At 37.2% G+C, this 12,091-nt stretch overlaps 1 protein-coding gene and 1 long non-coding RNA gene across 4 annotated transcripts in view; one reads left to right on the forward strand and one right to left on the reverse strand.

The window, feature by feature from the left end:
• Positions 1–12,091, forward strand: part of ARB2A (ARB2 cotranscriptional regulator A) — a 465,547-nt gene that overhangs the window by 445,101 nt on the left and 8,355 nt on the right. The window lies entirely within an intron of this gene.
• LOC142660612 (uncharacterized) overlaps positions 1–12,091 on the reverse strand; it is a 74,557-nt gene that overhangs the window by 36,914 nt on the left and 25,552 nt on the right. Inside the window, exon 2 of the long non-coding RNA XR_012850536.1 lies at positions 1,957–2,019. This is a non-coding gene — a long non-coding RNA (uncharacterized LOC142660612). The remainder of the gene's footprint in view (positions 1–1,956; positions 2,020–12,091) is intronic.

Here is a 12,091-nt window from a genome sequence, read left to right on the forward strand (position 1 = left end):
GTGAAGAATGTAGTTCTTCCTGCCATGTTTCCCCACTTCTCTGCAAAAAGGATGGGGGTTTTTTTCTCCAGAAAAAGCACGACTTCTGTCCATGCGCTGGGTCTAGTAAAGCAATTCAGCCTCATTCACTTGAATGTAGATGAGCCGCAATATCAGGCATAGCCCATGGACAGACGTGGTCCCAATTCTGCCTTGAGTTGAACACCTAAGTAATGTAAAACATACAGGTTGCTAGAGACACTGCGTGACCAGCTCATTGGAGACACTGCCGTTGTTAGGCAGAGTATCCCTAGCAACGAGACTGAGACTTAAATAGAAGTAATAAAATGTTACGTATTAGAAGTAATAAAATGTTACGTATTAGAAGTAATAAAATGTTACGTATTAGAAGTAATAAAATGTTACGTATTAGAAGTAATAAAATGTTACGTATTAGAAGTAATAAAATGTTACGTATTAGAAGTAATAAAATGTTACGTATTAGAAGTAATAAAATGCTACGTATTAGAAGTAATAAAATGTTACGTATTAGAAGTAATAAAATGTTACGTATTAGAAGTAATAAAATGTTACGTATTAGAAGTAATAAAATGTTACGTATTAGAAGTAATAAAATGTTACGTATTAGAAGTAATAAAATGTTACGTATTAGAAGTAATAAAATGTTATGTATTAGAAGTAAACTACGCAGGTAACATGTGGTGGTGCAATAATGCGTCTTCATGAACAATCCCCATAACCGAGAACCACTCTGTTCTAAACACAAGCAAAGCCCAGTGACCGTTATATAATGTGTGTGTTTCTTGAAAAGTAATTTTATCATGATCCCACTGTAAAAAAAAAAATTTCGTTATCAGTACCTTTTGTATTTGTGTCAAGTTTCTTAGAAATGTAACCGCGTTCATTCAGCACCTAGAAAATAAATCTCTGCATAAACTGCTCTGATATTAAATGGAACCTGTCGGCAGTTCTGAGGTCTCAAAACTGCTGACCGGGTGATATAGGGGAGGGAAAGGGAATTTTAAACTTCCTTTTTTTCTCGGTCATGAAAGTTGCCTTCCCCTCCCCTAAATCACCCTGTCAGCCGTTTTGAGACCTCAAAAGGGATAGAAGGGAAGGGAATTTAAAATTCATAAAATGATGTTTAATTCTCCCAGCGTGGCGATCGCAAGTTCCACTGAGGCGGGACATAAAGTGGAAGCGCTCCTGCACTGCACGCTGCAAGCCCCATCCCTCTGCTCTGATTGGCGGCTCTAGCGGTCTCCTGATTGGCTGCTATAACTCAGAGCAACAAGTCGCACTTGCGACTTCCGTGCCGGGGGACTCAAATGTCGGTTTCTCGGTCATGCAAATTGCTTGACCGAGAAAAAAGGGACGTTTAAAATGCCATTCCCCTCCCCTATATCAACCCGTCAGAAGTTTTGAGGCCTCAAAACTGCTGACCGGTGCCTTTAAGCAAACTATCCTGTAGTACAATATGTTCGGTTATGCTTCTTAAAGATTGTGTCTAGAACAGAAACTTAAATTTAATATATAAAAACATATTAAAACTGCAAATCTACAGGTTTATAAATTTGTGTCTTGTTTCTGCATGTTTAAAAAAACTAGGATGAAGTTCTCCGTCCATCCTGACCCACAGTTCCTGCCAGTAGTAAAATTTAATAGTAATTGAAAGTGTCATTGAACCCAATTTGAAGACTGGTCTAAATCAGGTAGTATAAATAGCCGCTGCCCTTCAGTGGCTTCATTGGCTTAAAGGGGTTGTATGAGAGTAGAAAAACATGGCTGCTCTCTTCCTGAAACAGCGCCACTCTTGTCCATAGGCTGTCTGCGGTATTGCAGCTCAGCCCCATTTAAAATACTAAATGCAGCCATGTTTTTTTTATTGTCATAGAACATTTCAAAACAGTTGCAATTTATTCACCTTCTCCAGTTGCAGTAATGAGTGAGACTTACGTGATATGGTCGGAAGATTCAATGCCCAAAACATCAAAGTCCCAAATTTCTGTTGACATCCCCCTAGAAATAATATTGGGATAGAAACAGTCCATTGACAAATAACAAGCTAGTAAATCTTAACATGTCAATAGAAAATCGTATAATTATGAACATAAAGCCCTTCTATGATGAATCACCAATGAACCTTTAAATCCAAAGAACATCAAATTTGATACTTTTTTCTTTAAATGATCATACATTTTAAAATGTCTCAATTTCTCATCCACGTCTTGAGATCAGACAATATTTCAATCTAATTTAATATTGCGTTGCAGTTTTCCCCCTGCAAGGCTACTATCTGTGTCATCTTACATTATGAGTTTCCAGAGACAAGTAAAGTGGCATCTTGAATTCTGAAGAGTAAGATGGCTAATAAACTAAAAATGCTGTGGCCTGGGAGAATTTTGTGTTTTTTTTTTTTTTTTCTTTTGTGCTTTCCTTATCTCCACAAGAAATCTGGGCAGGCAAGAAATCGCAATATTATTGCTTGTAAGGCCTAAACAGGTCAGAGTAGTAATAAAGTAGAGAAGGTGCGGGGTTCCCTCGCAGCACAATTATATTCCGAAATTCGAGATTGACACAAAACATACAAGCCCCTAAGAGGGATCTACAAACTGTTTCCTAAAGAGTGAAAAAGGACGGCAAGGAAAAGAAACATGTAACGGAGCAAAATTAAATTTCTCAATGGCAACCTGAAATTTTGACCTTTCAAAACTAAATTGTTAAAGTGATATTGCCTGCCCTGTTCAACCAGTTAAATTAGTATGCTTAAAGAAAAAAAAATGAAAGGTGGTGTCTCACAAAGACATATCCTGACCATATGCCCTATTATAGTATATATGACCCTTCATGTATTACATGGTTGGCCATTGTGGGGCAAGGCAAAGGCATATTTCCCACAATATGGTGAGAAATATATGTTTGTGTATAGCACTTCTCCAATTACAAAAGAAATCGGGATCCTTGTCTTTAGTCTTGGCCAAAAGTTTTGAGACCGACACAAATTTTGGTTTTCACAAAGTTTGCTGCGTCAGTGTTTCTAGATCTTTTAGTCCAGATGTTTCTGTGGTAACTGAAGTACAATTAGAAGCATTTCATACGTTTTTAAACTTTTATTGACAAATACATCAAGATTATGCAAAGACTCAATATTTAGAGTGTTGACCCTTCTTTTTCAAGACTTCTGCAATTCGCCCTGGCATGGCGGATATCAGCTTCTGGGCCAAATCCTGACTGATGGCAACCCATTCTTGCCTAATCAGTGCTTGGAGTTTATCACAATTTCTGTGTTTCTTGTGGATTGACCACGGGTTCTCAATGGGATGGAGATCTGGGTAGTTTCCTGGCCATGGACCCAAATTGTAAATGTTTTTTTCACCGAGTCACTTAATTATCACTTTTGTCTTGTGACTTGGTGTTCCATCATGTTGGAAAAAGCATTGTTCATTACCAAATTGCTTCTGGATCAGGGCCGCCATCAGGGGGGTATTAGGGGTACTGGTGTGAGGGGCCCGGCCAAACCTAATTGAAAGGGGGGCCCGGCAACTGCCGCGACTTGCCTTTGGTAGAAAAAAACGGGCCCCTGCAATTTTTGTGAACCAGCTTAAAAAAATACAAAACTTTTGTGTTAGGGCCTGTTCACATCACCGTTCGCTTCCGTTCCGGGGTTCCGTCTGAGGTTTCTGTCGGGTGAACCGCGCAACGGAAAGTGAAAGTGACAGCACAGCTTCCGTTTCAGTCACCATTGATCTCAATGGTGACGGAAACATCGCTAATGGTTTCCGTTCGTCACCATTCCGGCTGGTTTTCGGACGGAATCAATAGCGTAGTCAACTGCGCTAATGGTGATGGAAACGGAAGCTGTGCTGTCACTTTCACTTTCCGTTGCGGGGTTCACCCGACGGAAACCTCAGACGGAACCGGCAGCAGCTCCAGGAGCGACATCATAAGGGACACACTAGGTGGATATGCTGAGTAAAACTACACAGCTTATCCGCCCTGGTAGCCGCAGGGAATTCTGCCAGCAAAACCGCACCAAATAGTGGCAACCTCACTTTCTCACCATCTGTAATTCTCCTTTCTCCCCACCTGCAAACATTCAGAAACTTCCTCCGTCATAGAATGTATTCAGTGTTGGACTGTTAATAGAAAACTGGGAGGAGGGGGTGCTTCTGCAGTAGCTCTTTGTGTGTGTGTGTGTGTGTGTGTGTGTGTGTGTGTGTGTGTGTGTGTGTGTGTGTGTGTGTAAAAAGTGCATGCTCTGAGAGGGGCACAGCAGCAGGAAGAAGGCATCTGATTGGCTCGTAGCACTCACACCCCTTACATCATTCCAAGAAAAGTCCAACACTGAGCATGCATGGGAGAGAGAATGTACATTTACAGAAATTACGCAAAGATAGAAAATAGGCTGGTTATGTACAATATTTCTGGCTGCACCACATCTAATATGCCTAAGGAATTTTCTTTCTTATTTTGTAAGGATTGGTATACTTTAACTGGCTGCCAACCGCTGGCTGTATATAAAAGGCCATCGGTCAAAGTCCTTAAAACTCGCACCATAATGTATCTACGGTGTAGGTTTTAGCTGGCTGCCTGAGTGATCGGGCAGCTGAATGTCAGGTGCGCGGCAGGCAGCTTTCACTGCTTCTATCACCTCTGATTTGTATACTCAATGAGCGTTGGGTAAAGAATAGAATGCTGGGTCTAACTAGACCCAGCACAGCCCTAATAGTGACACTATAAAAGGGTTGATTTTCCTTTCTGACCTTTGATGGACAACCCATAATAATAAAAAAAATAACCGTAGAATAAAGTGCAAATAAACAAAATAATAATTACACATAAAATACCCACACACAAAAAAATTCCCCACGTCGATCATTGTCGCAACGCTAGCCCTGAATCAATTACCCTAAAATAGACCTGTAATATTTCAGAATTTACGGTAGACAATGACGATCACAAAGAAAAGGTCTATTTTAGGGTAAAACTATTACCAGAAAAAAATTAGCTGAAAAGTAAAGAAGCAAATTTTTTTAATATTATTTTCAAACTATAAGCATGAAAATTCTAAAATAGCAAAAAGGATGCATATAGAAATTATTAAAAAAAAGAAACCCGCATTGTCTACGAAAAAAAACGTTGCAAAAATCACATTGCTAGCCCAACAAAAAAGTTATAACTATTTAACGCGTGTTAAAAATGGCTAAACAGTGTCTGGTCCTGAAGGCTCAAAATAGCCCGGTCCTGACATTATATTTCCTGATGTGGGAGAAGGTGCATTTCTTCTGGGGATTCAGCAGGTAAATATATCTGCTCTAAGGTTATTAACGTGATGATTGCACTACTGGTATACTTGACCCACAGCAGTGAGCCCTGTCTATAAAATATTGTCTTTCTCGTCGGCCTTTTTTCCAGCAGTGTGCACCTAGAGGTCACTCTAATAAACACAGGGTCAGTACGTGCCGCATCAATGTAAATTCAGTGTGGAAAAACCAATGTCTCATTGTATCCGAATTTCAGAGTGTGAGTGACAGCACTGTGAAGAATGACGGGTATAATTTGGTCTAGTGACATTAGAGACGGAGATAGCGTGTTTTAGGCTACTTAAGGCAGTTCCCTTTAATAGACATTTTATTTTATTCCTTTTTTACTTATTTTTGCATTTTTATTTTATTTTTTATTTCTATAACAAAAATAACAAAAATATTTAATGTCTACAAACTTTTATTGAAAGTTTAAGTTGCAAGATGAAATTTTGAATATAAATTCTTCCTAGTTTATTGGAAGTGTTTCCAGGGATTTATTTGTGGCTTATGATTGGCGTACATTACATCAGTGATTATTGTTTTAGTGTTAAACTCTTTTTTTTTTACGCAGTGATAGTTGAGCTATTGTAAGAAACACATAAGATTATTAAATAAGACTGTGCACAATGTCACGTTATCCTTTGTTAAATACACTGCCAGGCAATGCCGTATTGAAGGTTAGATGAGCTAGACTGCAGATTGGCATTGGGATACATAGCCTATAACCTCAAGGTCACTAGTTCAAATCTGGCTCTCCGCAAGAGTGACTGAAAATCATTAGCATTTTAAAGCTGTTTGGTGACCCTTAAGAGAGGGGTTGGTCTTCTTAGTCCTATTCCCAGTTCACCACATCTCAAAACCATCATCACAATTGGAAGCTTTAGAGGCTCTGGGATTAATGAACATTAAAATTGAAGTACCTACATACATTTTAGGAATAGTCTCTCCAGAGAGTGACTGCAGGACTAGCTCGGAGACTTGTCGTACTAACTTTAACGTTAACACTTTCTCCTGCTGGATTTTAGAGTAGCAACTGCTTTACTGTGCATTGATCATTTTATACTAAACTATGTCATTTCCAAATGTGACACTAATATCTACAAAGACCTGTAAAATATCGCTTGGTGTGTTATCATTTATGCAAGTCGTGTCACATAATCATTTTGATAATATTCTCCGCTCATCTTAGTTAGAACCTAGTTATACGTCGGTAAGTAATATTTACTTATTTTATTTATTTCCCAGTGCTTTTGTACCGCCAACACAGCGCTGTAGAGAGAGAATGTCACCATTCACACCAGTCCTTGTCTCCAATGGTGCTCACACTCTAATTTCCCTATCTCAGAAACACGCAGACACTATGACCCATTTCATAGGAAGCCAGTTTATTTTTCGGGGGAAAACCCACGCAAACACGGGAAGAACATACAAACTCCATACAGATGTTGCCCCAGTTGAGATTCAAATAGATAGTTATAATTTGGTTATAATATTAGATAAATCTGTAGATAGATTTTAGATAATTAGATAGATATTGGATGTTAAATAGATATATGCGATAGCTATTCGATAGATAGATAGATAGATAGATAGATGTTCGATATATATTAGATTACTAGATAGATTTTAGATGGATATTAGATACTATAGATGATAAATATTAGATTGGAAAGATGATAGATATTAGATAGGATAGATATTAGATAGGATAGATATTAGATTAAATATATATATTAGATCGATATTAAATCGATATTAGATAAATAGAAAGATAGACATTAGATAGATAATTAGAAAGATTAGATAGATGTTAGTTAAATAGATAGACATTAGATGGATAGATATTAGATAGATAATATATAGATAATAGGTAGATATTAGAAGAGATATTAGATAGGATAGATGTTAGATCTATAAATAGTGAGATATTCGATAGATATTATATAGCTATTCTATAAATAATTAGATGATGGATATTAGATAGATATTTGATAAATAGATATTAGATAGATATTAGATTGATAGGTATTCGATAATAGATAAAAAAATAGATATTCGATAAATATTGGATAGATAATAAATAAAAGTTCTATCTAGTCATGTCACATTTATTTCGATAATATTCTTAGCTCATCTTCCTTAGAACCTAGTTCTACATCAGTAAGTAATATTTACTTATTTTATTTATTTCCCAGTGCTTTTGTACCGCCAACGCAGCGCTGTAGAGAGAATGTCACCATTCACATCAGTTCTTGTCTCCAATGGTGCTCACGCTCTAATTTTCCTATCTCAGAAACACGCACACTCCGTTTCATAGGAATACCATTTATTTTTGGATTGTGGGAAGAAACAACAGTATTCGGGGGAAAACCACCTAACTCTGGAAGAACATATAAACTCTATACAGATATTGCCCCAGTTGAGATTCAAAGCCAGGATGCCAGTGCTACAAGGTTACAGTGTCACCCACTGAACCACTTACTTCTGTGAGGTGATCAGTCATATGCCAACCTGCATCCCTCAGAAATAGTCCCAGATTAGCAGAAGATTGCCCAATGGTCCAGGATTTTATAGCACTGAACACGTGGGAGCGTGGGAACATCAGGAAACCTTAGACCTCTTCTGGACATTTATCCCATTATCAGAGAGTTTGTTTTTGCTGCTTTTTATCTGAATCCCAACCGTGATGACAAGAATAGAACTTTTTCTTGTGATTACCACTTGGTTGTTGTGTAAATTTATGTAAAATTGTGTAGGATAAAACATAAAATTATTTTTAAATTGATCTAGTCTCAAGGCTTTTCTCATACTTGCGCTAATAGGGGCCATTGGGTTTCCATCAGGCTTTCCGGTATTTTTGACAGCAAGTACAGCGCAGCCTAAAGTGCTAAACTAGACGTCAAAAATATCAGAATCCCTGACGGACCCCATTAAAGTCAATGGGGTCCATCAGGAATTTGTCAGTATCCTTTTAAAAATGGATCCAGCATAGTTGTTATTTTCCGGGCGAGATGTACTAAGCAAAAAATCTGTCAGAATTCTGGTGGAAATTGGCGTTCAACACATTTATATGTTTTAGGCACTTTTTGCACCTTCTTCGACATTTGTGAAAAGTGTCTAGAAAAATGGCTAAGAGGAGACATTTTATAAACTCAAAATACAAATGTCAAATATGCCAGCCAAGAGCTGGCGTAAGAAGGAGGAAAGTGTCCAACATGTCGGAGTTACACCAAAGTTATGATACAGTGTGCGCCATTGCGATACATGTGGTGCACTTTCTCCCTGTCCGGTCTAGGTTTATGCTGTCTAAATTTAGGTCAGAATTAATAAATCTATACTAATGTGATCATGTTTTATGCCTAAAATAAAAATATGTCCAAAATATTGGAATAACCATAAATAGTACCAGGTAATCGTCTAACCGGTCTATTTATTTTATGTTGACAAGGAGGACAACATTATGTGAAAGGAATAGATTCTAACAAATCATTATTCCATCACTGATGGGTATAAAACAGACGGAGTGGCGTTCTAACCCATGCTGTTGTTTTTTTCTTGTCTTGACTTTGACCAGCCCACTGTCATTTTTGAATCCTCCGATTGTCGTCTTGTGTGTGTTTTGGCCTCGTTTTTTTCATCTCCACCTCACTCCACTGCAAAAAATGTTTTCATTGTTGCTCACCCAGATTGTGATACTGTCACAAAACTGTTGCTAGGCAACAAATGTGGTTACCGGGACTGAGCGAATAGCTGAAGGGAAAGAAGTGTTGCACCATTGTAGAGTAACCATAGCAATGACCTACTATTACAGAAAAAGGAATGAACATGAACAGTGTAATAGTATGAAACATATGCAATGATTCACAGCGGTGCCAGTCTGAGAGCAGGCATCATGTGTGACTACGTTCTCATCCGTATACTGGCGTTTGTGTTCTTGTTGTCCGTACTAATGCATGGACCATTTATGATGGACGTTTGGAGCGGAGCGGAGGTTGAATTCTTAATTGGACCTTTAGCAACTGACATAGTTCTCCATTGTAAACGTTTTGCGGAGGTTTGGCAGAAGGAGCCTTCTTTTCGAAGTGTATAAGTTGTAGAACGGCCTTGCTTACATGCAGAATACTCAGACGCCGTGCTGCCTACAGATGACTGAAGGACTCAGACACATGCTTTGTAGACCTATGACCTATCTCCCCCTTTGAATAAATTTGCTGTAACTGATGAAGCAGGTGGCGTGATTCTGTCTCGGCGTTAAGCCTGGGCACGCACTTTCTGCATTTATTGTTTAACTTGTTTCTATTTCTGCATATTAGTTTGTAAGCTTTACCTTCCAGCACCTAATGGGTAAAAGGGATAGTGATGTGTGAGCCGGTGGTTGATTTTATACCCATAGAAGTAACTGAAAATTCTAAGAATCTATTCCTTTTTCTTGGAGCAGAAGGGGGATGAATGGTTGTGAGCAGCTGAGGTTGTGACACACACCACTCAACCTTCCTTGCATAGGCCCTGCTGGTGAGCGCTGTTCACAAGCCAGATGCTATACAGAGTGTGCGGATACACACAGCCGCAGCCGCTCCTTATGGTGTGTCATTTACAATTCATGGAAAAGATGATTAGAAAAATTATACAATAAAAAAAGGGGCACAATTCATTGTTAATTTGTTGTTCAGTAACTCCACCCTGTTGGACATTATTCTATCTATCTATCGATCGATCTATCTATCTATCTATCTATCTATCTATCTATCTATCTATCTATCTATCTATCTATCGATCTATCTAATATCGATCTATCTAATATCGATCTATCTAATATCGATCTATCTAATATCTATCTATCTATCTATCTATCTATCTATCTATCTATCTATCATCTATCTATCTCATATCTATCTATCTATCTATCTCTCTCTCTCTCTCTCTCTCTTCCTCTCCTCTCCTCTCCTCTCCTCTCCTCTCCTCTCCTCTCCTCTCTCTCTCTCTCTCTCTCTATCTATCTATCTATCTATCTATCTATTCTATCCTATCATTTCTCTCACACATTATCTATTATCTAATATCTATTATCTATCTAATCCGTGTATTGTCTTGCTAATATAGTGTGTTTATCATCTACATCATATTTATTAATTAATAGATGGATATTATGAAGATGATAAATTATAATAGATAGACAATACATGGATTGGATAGATATTCGATCAATGTATAGATAGACATTAGATACATATTCGATAGATGGATAGATAATGGATGATGGATATTATAAAGGATAGATGATAGATATTAGATCGTATAGATATTAGATGATCGATAGATATTAGATAAATATTTAGATATTGGATGATAAATAGATATTAGATATTCGATAAATAGTTGTTAGATATATATTAGATAAATAGATAGATTTTAGATAGGAAAGATGATAGATATTAGATAGGATTGATATTAAATAGATAGATATTATATGAAAAAAAAAATATATATATATATATATTAGATCGAAAGATATACATTAGGTAATTAGATATAGACAGATAATTAGAAAGATATTAGATAGATGTTATATAAATAGACATTAGATAATTAGATGGATAGATATTAGATCGATAAAAGATAGTGAAATATTAGATATTATATAGATATTAGATAAATTATTAGATAGAGATATTCGATAGATATTAGATGGTATAGGTGATAAATATTAGATAGGAAAGCTGATAGATATTAGATGATAAATAGATATTGGATAGACACTGAATAAATAGATATTAGATACTAAATGGATCGTTATTAGATATATACTAAATAGATAGCTATTAGATAGATAAATATTAGATTAGATAGATAGATAGATAAATATTAGATAGGATAGATATGTATTAGATATATAAATAGATATTAGATAAATATTCGATAGATAATAGATAAATGTTCTATCTAAGCTATTCTGTATATATCTAAAGTTGATTACGACATAGAACCTTTGTGGGATCGTTCACACTCTGCGGTGATACAATACCAGTTGCACACCTTCCAGGATCTATATAACATTCTGCAATGTGAATAGTAATAGCTGTTCATCTATATCCTTATAAAGCCTTATTCAGATGAATGATCACACACGTGTGCTGTCCGAGTGTATAACCGACAGCGCACTAACACTTTAAAGTCAATAGGCCAATTCACATGTACGATTGGTCCGTTGGTTCGTGCGGAGAAAATCGCAGCATGAACTGATTTGGGTCAATTCTTGCACTAGATTCAACCATTCAAGTCAGTGGGTCACTGATGCTAGCAGACGCTCTAAAGAAAGGACTGTCAGCATCAGGTTTTTTTTTTACGTACCTGAAAAACTGATGATCACTGTTGCTACACGGACAGCAAAAAACTGACACACGGAACGCACTCCGACACTATCCTGATTGAACTCTGATGTAAAATCGTCAGTTTTTCCGTGATGAAACACAGACGAGTTTTACATTGTTTGTCTGAATACGGCCTAATACGTCAGTGAAATGAATCGTCCAGCACATGTATATAGTTATATCTGAGGAGTATTGCAGTCATTCTTATGAAATCCATCTGTACATCTGCCGAGCACTGATCTCTTGTCTAATTTTAACACATTTTTGTGTTGGAACACCAGTCACCAGAATGAAACCGCTTGTGGGCATTACACATGTAAAGTACTGTACATATTAACACTGACCGTATCCGACATAGTGTAATAGGAATGAAGGATACATCCGAGGAATGAGCAATGACCTGCACACGTGACATCA

The sequence above is a fragment of the Rhinoderma darwinii genome, chromosome 1 (genome assembly GCF_050947455.1).
Source record: "Rhinoderma darwinii isolate aRhiDar2 chromosome 1, aRhiDar2.hap1, whole genome shotgun sequence".
In the NCBI taxonomy this organism is placed as follows: domain Eukaryota; kingdom Metazoa; phylum Chordata; class Amphibia; order Anura; family Rhinodermatidae; genus Rhinoderma; species Rhinoderma darwinii.